Here is a 9,468-nt window from a genome sequence, read left to right as displayed (position 1 = left end):
ACTTGGGTATTAATATTCCCATTGTACAGCTCAGGAAACTGAGGCTTGGAGAGGTAAACAAAAACTTGAACTGCTCAGTCCAAAAGCCCCTCTGACATTATTCTTCCCTCCCACTGAATGCAGAGGTTGTTGGAACTCCGGTGATGATGGGGACCTCACTTCTGCAAAGATCGATCTTGGGCATACCCAAAAGAACGTTCTTCTCAGTGTGGGCTGAAACGGGTGACCTGAAGCTCCCAACAGAGCCCCCGGTGATCTGCTGCCTGGGCAGCCTTGGGAAATTGAATATAGCAGGACACCCCCCGATTAAGCAGCAGGACTCCCTTGGACAGGCTCTTCTCTGAGCCTCACTTTCCCAAGCTGTACAATGGGGGTAACAACAGCCCCTGTGTGAGGGGTGGTTGTGAGGCTTCAGGGAGCCAACAGCCTGGGAATTTTCCAGGAGCGTCCAGAGTCTTCAGAGAAGCTCCAGCCAAGAAAAGAGGCTCAGGGGGCTTTCCAGAAGCCTGACTCACCTTCTCCAAAGGAGGGAGTGGCCTTGACAGAGCAACCTCATGGCTGTGGGGAAAGGGACGAAAATTTGAAGTCTGTTATGAATGGGGATTTCGCCGTACTATTCTGCCTTTATTTTTAAAAAGAGGTTTTTGTAATCCCAACTTTTTTTTTTTTTTTCAGGTTTTATTTATTTATCTGACACAGAGAGAGAGAGCCCAAGCAGGCGGAGTGGAAGGTGGAGGGGGAGGGAGAAGCAGGCTCCCAGCTGAGCAGCGAGCAGGACAGGGGCCAATCCCAGCACTCTGGGATCATCACCTGAGCTGAAGGCAGAGGCGCTTAACCGACGACGGAGCCCCCCAGGCGCCCCTTCCCCTCCTGCTCCCCACCCCCCGCTCCTTCTTCTTTAAAAGAAGCTCTACACCCAACGTGGGGCTTGAACTCACAGTCCCAAGATCAAGAGTTACGTGCTCTACTGACTGAATCAAGCAAGCGCCCCTCACCTGTACAGTTCTGGCTCTCCCAGACCTGGAGTGAGCTCACCTGTCCCACCCAAAGGATGCGGCTCAGTTTTGTTGAAGGACAGCAGAGCGTGGGTTCAAGGCCTTCGTCTGCCGTTCCCCAGCCGTTTGGTAATGTGCCAGCAGGTCACCTCTCTGCTCTGAGCCCTGGCTTCTCCAGCTCCAGGGAAAGGCCTGTCTCTCAGGGCTGCAGCACTCAGGAGAGTATGAGGTTAGAGGTCGCCAGACCCTTGAGTGCAGAAACGGGGGCACCTCAGGCCCCCACTGGGGACAGCCAGGCCACCCCCTCATTGTCTTCCCTGCCTCTCTGTTCGCTGAGGGAGGGACTGAAGAAATGCAGCCCAGAGGACGGCCCCATGACTTTGCACATTCTGTTTCTCCTGCCTACCATGCTCTTCCAGGCAGACCTCTCTCTACCCTGGGTCCCTCCAGGCTTAATTAAGTCTCTTCCTCTCTGTAAAGTAGGACAGTGCTGCAGGAAAGGCTGTGCTCAAGAGTCTACCGATGGGAAGCTGAGCCCAACGGAGGAGAAGCTCCGCATCCAGGATCACAGAGATGCAGAGGGACAGCGGGGATTCCAACGCAGCCTCCACAGCTCCTCCTAACACCTCTCCAGGCAGCACTTAAGACCTTCCCCAATCTGTCCCCTGCCGGCCAAGCTGTGCACATACATGCCGGGTACATTTCCCCCTGGGGAACCCCAACCTGGAAAACCTGCCCTTCTCTCCACCCACCAGGTTCCTGTTGACCTCGAAGGCCCCACTTACTCTCCTGTGCCCACCCAGGCCTGTCCTCAGCCCCAGGAGTGCACTTGCACTTGTCCGCCCAACCCCTCTTCCTCCAATTCCTCTTCCTCCTCTGGCCACCTCCTGAGCCACCACCTTCAGGAAACAACCTCTCTGAAACAAAGGAGAAAGTGATATAAACATCCAAGGAAAGCGCATACCTGGAGAGGGGACAGCAAGTGCAAAGGTCCTGTGGTAGGAATATACACGAGATGTTGGAAGAAATGCAAGGAGGTCAATGAGTGGTGTGAGGGTGATGGGAACTGAGAGGGATCAAGCAGCGGACAGACACAAGACTCTGCTTTGACTCTGACTGAGCCATTGCAGGGTTCTGGGCTGAGGAGTACAGAATTTGACCTAAGTTCTAACAGGATCACTCTGGCTGCTGCACCGAGAATGGAAGCCAGGGGCCCCAGGGAGAAGCAGGAGACCCACGAGGAGGCAGTTACACGCATACGGTGGCAGCGGACATGGTCAAATTGCTGATATATTTTGAAAGCAGAGCCAGGGATATTTGCTGATGGATTGAATAAGGGAGGATCCCGGGGAGAGAGAGAGGAGAGAAAGGGAGGGGAGGCATCAGGAGTGTTTGCAGGGCTGCGGGGCCTGAGCAAGTGCATGGAAAGTGGAGGTGCTCTTACCTGAGATGGGGAAGATGTGGTGGGGGGGTAGGTTTCTGGGGGTGACCTCTGAGGGAGAGGGCCCAGCGGCCGTCCACATGGGGATGTGGCAGAAGGCATCGGCGGCATGGGTCTGTAGTTCAGGAGAGAAGTCCAAGCTGGGTGTGAGTCCCCATCAACCGTATGAGTGCCCATCTTTTGCACATAGTAAGTCCTTAGTAAATGGCTGCTGACCTGGCCCACAGGGCCTTGTGGGGGACACAAAACTAGCCACAGCCCCACTCCTGGCCTCTAAGGGAGGTAGACAAGGGCCCTGGGGCCCAGCGCAGAGCCACACCCTGAGAGGGGCCAAAGATGACACGAAGGGAGGGTAATCTATGCAGGCCTCTTGGATGGGGCAGGGGAAGAGTCTTGGCAGGGACGGGGCAGCCACTGGAAGGCAGTGCTCCGGCTGCGGGGATGAGCTGGAATAGGTGGAGGAAGCCTCCACAGAGCCAGGGGAGCCGGAATGCGGAGGACAGGTGCAGGAGCCCACCCCCTGGCTCCAACCTGGGCTCCGTGACCTTGGGCAAAGATGCTTAATGTCTTTGTTTTTGCTTCTAAAATAGGAATCATGGACACAGGGGACCCATGGAAAGTTCTGTGCAGAGCAATGAAGAATGTTCCATTCGGCCCTTGGCTATCCTCCTCCCGGGCTCAGCTTGACACGTCCCCTTGCATCCCAGGCCCAACAGTCCTACCGGGCAACCTGCCTGCAGGGCTCAGGGGCCCATCTCATAAAAACAGCTAAGGCCTGGTGATCGCTCACTATGTCAGTCCTCACGATGGCCCCACATGTGGGGTTGGCCCTATTGCTATGACGCAGATAGTAGCTGGCAGAACCAGGATGTAAAAACTAGAATCTACACTGGCTTCGCTTGGCTCCAAGGCTGTCCCCGGAGCCCTACGAAGTGGTCGGGTACCTGGGGACTGTCCAGCCTTACGGATTCTCCCAGTATGCACGGTGGGACCCTTGTGCCAGGGGGTTGGGGGGGCTGGGCACTGACTACAAGATGACGTGACTTGCCCAGGGCCCCACAGCTTGTCCAAGTGGGAGTGGAGACTCCAATGCAGATCTGACAGACGCTAAATGCCGGTGCCAGAGGCGTGGTAGGCATAGCACCCCCAAACCTGAGCTTCCTGTAAACTGGGCCAGCATCGGGGGGAGCTTCCTCCGTCTGGAGCTATTACTGAGCTCTGAGGTCCTCTTTGGAGGGGCAGGGAAGACAGTGGGTTCCCCCACGCCCACACTGCCCCTTTACTGTCTGCTCCCCTCCTGACTTTGTCCTTTCAAATCGGTTTTTCATCCCCAAAACCGCCCTGTTCCCAGCTCCCTGTTCCTGGCTCTGCCCTGCCGAGAGGACACTGAAAAGCAGGCTTAACTGCATCGTCTTTACAGTTTCCCAGCCAGAAAAACCAGCAGAGGCAAATACAATGTTTGCAGACCAGGTCAGGTCCAAGGTCACTCTATAAAAATGGATTCCTGAAAAAACATAAACCAGCAATTTGCCCGGTGAATTTTATTGGCCTCAAACCCAAACAAAGCAAAACAAAACAAAACACACCCAAACAAACAAACAAACAAAAAAAAAAACTACCCCATTTGAATAACGAAGGGACAGAAACCATTCCCAGTTCCTCCTTTATGAGTGAATAAGGACACACAAAAACTCAACCAAAAGCAAACACATTGCATTAGGTCTGATTTATTAGACACTTTCAGTTCATAAAAACCAGCATTTCTATTAAAATAGGATGATATCCAAAAGGTCCGTTTGCTTAAAAAAAAAAAAAAAAAAGAAAGAAAAAAGACTGTATTTAATACAGGACAAGGCTTAGTTTTATTTTTTTGTTTTTTAAACAAAGCTCACATTCTCCTGACTTCACTCCGGTTACTACAGCCAGAGGGAAACTGATTTCAGAATCCATCTGATATGTCGGATTTCTTTGTGGCATCCACTCATCGCTCAGCAGCCAGCCATGATGTCATAAGCCCATCAGATTTCCGGTAGGGGGGAAACGCTGGGGAATTGGAAAGAATGGATGTTTCTTGCCGGTCAGGAAAGGGGGGCTGGGGGGGGGAAGGGGCTGGGTGTGTTAGGGAGGTGGGGGGCGGGAGGCAGGCTCAATGTTTGTGATACGTAATGTCAGGCAGAAATCTGAAAAATCCAGCCTCCCAGATGTTTTCTAAATATCCAGATGTCTGGCACCGAGCAGACCACGCTCCCCACTACCTCCCATCCCAAGAGGCGCCTAGCATTTCGGCTTTGACCTCGAGTCTATGGCGAGTGCACGCTGCCAGGAGCCGTGCATCCTCAAGGCTGCCCACCCTCGGGTTGGGAATTTTTTTCTAAATCTTTACACATGGGTGACAGGGGTAACTAGGTCCAGATTTTTAAAAGCTGTTGAAGCAGTGATTTGAAAAGTTCAGTCCCTGGAATTAGCTTCCACGGAATACGCTATAGAAGCCAGAAAGGAAGAAAGCAATCCTATAGCCAACACTCACACAGACATGCGTGACTCTTAAGCCACAGGACTTAAAAACCCCAAACAAAACCAACGAGTCTGAGAATGAGTCTGAGAATCGAGGACTCCAGACTGACACTGAGAAGCGATGAGCCCTCCCCCAGGAGCACGCTTCCCCCAAATCAGAAAAACACCAAACAGCTTTGTTCTTCCTGACAAAGCCCCTCGCTTCCAAGGAACAGACAGTGCCAACAAAAGCACAGGGTAGAACTAATTTACACTGAGGCTCGGGGCTTCAAGGAGTCATAAAGTACAGAAATGGCTTTGCCGGGGAAGCTGCCTCCCTTCAGCTAGCAGTGGGGACCCCCTGGCCTGGGGGAGTCCCACAGGCCACAGACGGAGTGGTGTTTGGGCTTCCAGGCACACACGCCCACTGAGACCACCACGGAGGCCTGTGACATCACGGCTAATTGCTCCTGAAAATGAGCCAAGAACTGCAGGCCCCTAGGGCCCAAACCCTGCGGCTCGGGCTTCGCAGGGAGCCAGGAGGAGAGGCAGCTGGGGAGGGGGGCCATCTCCAATTAGAACCCAGCGCTTGGATAATGCAAAAGAGGGTGGCCAAGGGGGAGGGTGTCTGGCAGAAGGGTGGAGGCGGTACACGGTGTGGTGGGGCTCAGGGATCGACTCGGGGGTGCGCTCTGTGGCCTCATCTCCTAGAACAACCCCTATGCTTTCGAGATGGGGAAATTGAGGGCCAGGAGTGGCTGAGTGGCCCGCCCAAGGTCACCAGGCTAATTAGCGGGACAGCCTGTACCGGGGAACAGAAAACACAGGCCTGGCATTGCACAGCCCTTCCCTGAATGTTATCTAATTTAATCCTCCCAACACCCTGTGAGGGAAGGATTATCATTAACCTCAGTTACCAGAGGAGCCAATGGAGGCGCAGAGAGGTTAAGTAATTTGCCCAAGGTCACACAGCTTGTCATTAGCAGAACTCGGCCTGAACCTCTGAGCTGTGCCAACTCCAAATCCAGGGCTCTTTCTGTTGGGGTGGGGGTTGGGGGGAGATGCTTCAGGTTTAACTGGGAGCAGTGAATCTGATTTAAATACATATTTAAGATGCTGGTGATCCCCACAGAACAGAAGGACGTAAATCATTGCAAATTAATTTTTTAAAGCAATTCCAGTCAGGAGGGCTGGCTGGCTGGCTGTGGGTGGGAAGGCCGCTTCTGTTTGGTCCCCACCAGAGCCTGAGTAAGGCTTGCAGACATTCTAGCAGAGCATGGAGGCAGCTCCCCGAGGTGGACGGACGGAATGGGAGGGGGGAGCTGAAAGCTTTGTTGGGCATCTGTGAGAGCGTAATCTGCCACCGGAAAAGTGCCAGGCCCACAGGTCTGACAGAGCCAGGGGAGGGAGAAATCACCAAGTGTGGAAACTATGGAAATGAAGGAGAGTTGGTCTTTCAAAGCCTGAGTCCTACTTTCCTGCCAGGAGTTTCAGGGAAGGGTGGGGAACCTCCATGTTCCTCACAGCTATCTGTGGCCCAGAGGCCTGACTCTGGGGCAGACAGGTGCCACAGACAGCCTGTCGGCTCCAGATTGGGGGAGAGGCAGGGGACGCCAGGCAGTTCCTATGGCCCTAGACCTTGGCCATCTGGGGACCCTGATGGCCACCACCTTCTCCAGAGAAGCATTTGAAAGAAATCAAGCCTCCCAGAGCTGGGACAGAGGTTGAACTGAGGACTAGGTTGGTCTGAGCTCAGAGAACAGGACAGGCACATGTCCTCTGGCCTCCCCCTCTGCAGTCCCTTCCCTTCCAGTGGAATAGCCCTGGAGCTTCAGCGGGCCATCTCTGCCAGGCCTCTTCCTGCTTGCTCACTTCCTCAGCAGGCCTGCTGCTTCTTTTACTTTGCTTCTGTCCATTGCAAATGGGGTGTGGAGCCCAGGACTCAGTCCAGGGAAGGAGAGAGAAGTTTCTGCCATCTGGATGCCCGACCTGGCTGAGCAGTTCACATTTTTCTGGGGGAAATTCTACCCATCCTTTATTCAATTTGTTTATTGTCTACCCAAAAGAAATTTGGGTCCTGCCTTCGTGACACTTACATTTGATGGGGGGAAACAAATATTAACCCAATAATGACATAAAAATATCCATGGGAGGAGTGATCCCCAGGCTATGACAGCCTGTCAACAGGGGAGGTGTCAGGTCAGTGAGGTCAAGGAAGGCTTCCTGGAGGAGGTGACTGGGGCCCAAAGGTTGAGGAGGCAGAATCCCTCACTGTCACCTCTCTGGAGCCTTTCTTCATGACCACCCAAGGTTGCCTCCCATTCCCTTGCCCCATTCCCTTCTAGACTATTATTCATCATCTGCGTCCCTGCCCTGGTCTGGAAGTCCCAGACTAGGTCGGCCTTGTTCACCACTGAGTCACCTGTGCCTGGGATTTTCGATGAGTACTTGTTGATAAAACAAAACAAAACAAAACACACACACACACACACACACACACACACACAAAACATGTGCAAAGGACCTGTGGTGCAGGAATCAGAGAGAAGGGGGGGTGCAGGAGTAAGAATGGGGGCAAAAGTCACAGGGAGTACTGGGAAATGGGACTGGGCCACCCCAAGAGCCACCCTGGTATCTCTTCCCTCTTCTGGGCTCCCTTCTGCCTTCCCCCTGTGGCAGAAACTGGGTTTTGGGGTCTTCCTTCCCCTACAGGAGACTGTCACACAGGTGCTCTGTCCCACTCCATCTGCCCCAGGCACAGCATCAGGAAGGCGGGGACTAGCATCACCTGCCCAATAGGCTTCCTCCCCACCCCTGCCTTCCGTCCTCCATTCACTCCCTCTCCAGTGCTCAAGGGCCCCCCAGATCCACGGAGAGGCAGCGGGAGGCCGAGCCAGCAGTCCCGATCCTCTCCCTACACCCCACCCCCAAGCCCCATCTGCACCCGCCTCCCCCGCTCCCCCCACGCCTTTCTCCTCACTGAGGCGAAGTGGAAGGAGAGAAGGAGCTGGGCTGCGGGCTCGGACCAGACCGGGTTTGAGGCCCCTCAGCGAGTGTCGTGTCGGTAAGCTGGCCTCTGCCCCTCAGATTCCTCCAGGTGAGCTGGAGAGACCCCCGGGCTCCAGCGGGCACAGCGCGGCGCTTCGGGAACCTGTCTGAAAGGCTCGAAGTCAATGTCCTCCGCTCTCCCGCCCGCGCTCAGTTCAGCGGCTCCCTCCGCCCGACCCCTCCCACCCCGCGGCGGCAGCTGGGCCGGGGCGCGGGGATCCCCCAGGCTCCGGCGGCGGGGAGCAGCGGACACTCTCCGGCCGCGCGCCCCGGGCCCCGCGCCGCTTCGCTCTGCGCTCAGCCCCCCGGCGCGCCCGCCCCGCGCGCTCCGGCAAACTTTCCGCGGCCGCCCCCCGCGCGCGTCTACACCGGCCCTCGGCTCTGCGGCGCTCCCCCGGCCCCTCCGGGGCGCTGCGGCGTGCCTCGGTCAGAGTCCGCGTCTCCACGGTCTCACTCCCGCGAGTTACGCTGACCGCCTGGACTACCTCGGGATTTCGGAGGCGCCTCCGCCGGACCGCCTGCGCGCGTCTACACCGCCACGGCAGCCCCCCGGGTCACTGAAGACTCCTCGGCTCAGGAGCCGCGTCCACGCTGCCTCCGACATGCCCCAGCTCCCGGACCGCGTCTACACTCTTAAGGCTCACGAGGCTCAGAGGGCGACCCAGGACGCAGACCCCGCGACAGCCGCTCAGTGAGCGGGGTGGTGCCGCGTTTTCCCCCGGTGCCCCCGCGCCCCGCGAAGCCGGCCGGGGGCTGCTTACCTTGCCCGCGCCCTCACGCTCCAGCCTCGGCGGTGCAGTCAGTCCCTTTCATACGTTTTGCAATATTGTCGACAGCGAAAGAAAATATTATAAATCCTCTCCCAGTCGCGTGGCTGCCCCCCAGTCTCCCCGCTTTCCTCTCTTTTCGGCCTTTGAGACAATACTCGGCCCCAGCGGCCGGCCGCTGGCCCGGGGGCTCCAGGCGGGCGCTCCTGGCCGGGGCGGGGCGGGGCCTGGGCAGACAGGGGGCGGGGAGGGGGCGGGGAAGGGGCGGGGAAGGGCGGGGCGCGCGGGCTCCAGCGGCCCTCCCGCGGGGAGCCGGGGCCCTGCTGCCAGCGCTCCTGTTCCTGCGCTGATTGGTCGGCCGGCCGGCGACGCTGAGGCCTGACTGGCTGAGATGAAGAAGGGGCTCAGGCAATGGGGTGGGGGTTGCGGGTTTCATTCTTTGCCTTTTCTTTCCTGCGGCCACCGCTGCTCTTTTGGGCCCTCCTGAGATCCGCAGCCTTTTCATCGCTGCTTCCGTGCACCCCATCGTAACACTTAACCACCCGAGTGTAACTGCATTTCTTTGCCTTTGGCGACCAAAGAGGTAGCACCTTGAGGTCGGGACCCTGGGTACGCGGTGCTCACCACTGTACCCCCAGGGCCTGGCATGCAGGATGTACTCACATTGCTTTTGTTGATTGAATTAATGGAAATTAATTAATGGTTTTTAGAGCTCTCTTTAAGG

The 9,468-nt window shown here is 56.4% G+C and overlaps 1 long non-coding RNA gene across 1 annotated transcript; it reads right to left on the bottom strand.

Moving 5' to 3' along the window:
* Positions 1–4,274: 4,274 nt before the first annotated feature.
* LOC309869262 lies at positions 4,275–9,468 on the bottom strand. The gene is made up of 3 exons (XR_014314071.1): positions 8,739–9,468; positions 7,910–8,084; positions 4,275–4,479 (listed from the first exon to the last, which is right to left on the bottom strand). It is a non-coding gene; the product is annotated as an uncharacterized lncRNA (long non-coding RNA).

This window comes from Mustela nivalis, assembly GCF_964662115.1.
Source record: "Mustela nivalis genome assembly, chromosome: 7".
In the NCBI taxonomy this organism is placed as follows: domain Eukaryota; kingdom Metazoa; phylum Chordata; class Mammalia; order Carnivora; family Mustelidae; genus Mustela; species Mustela nivalis.
This window is presented reverse-complemented; position numbering and strand designations above follow the sequence as displayed.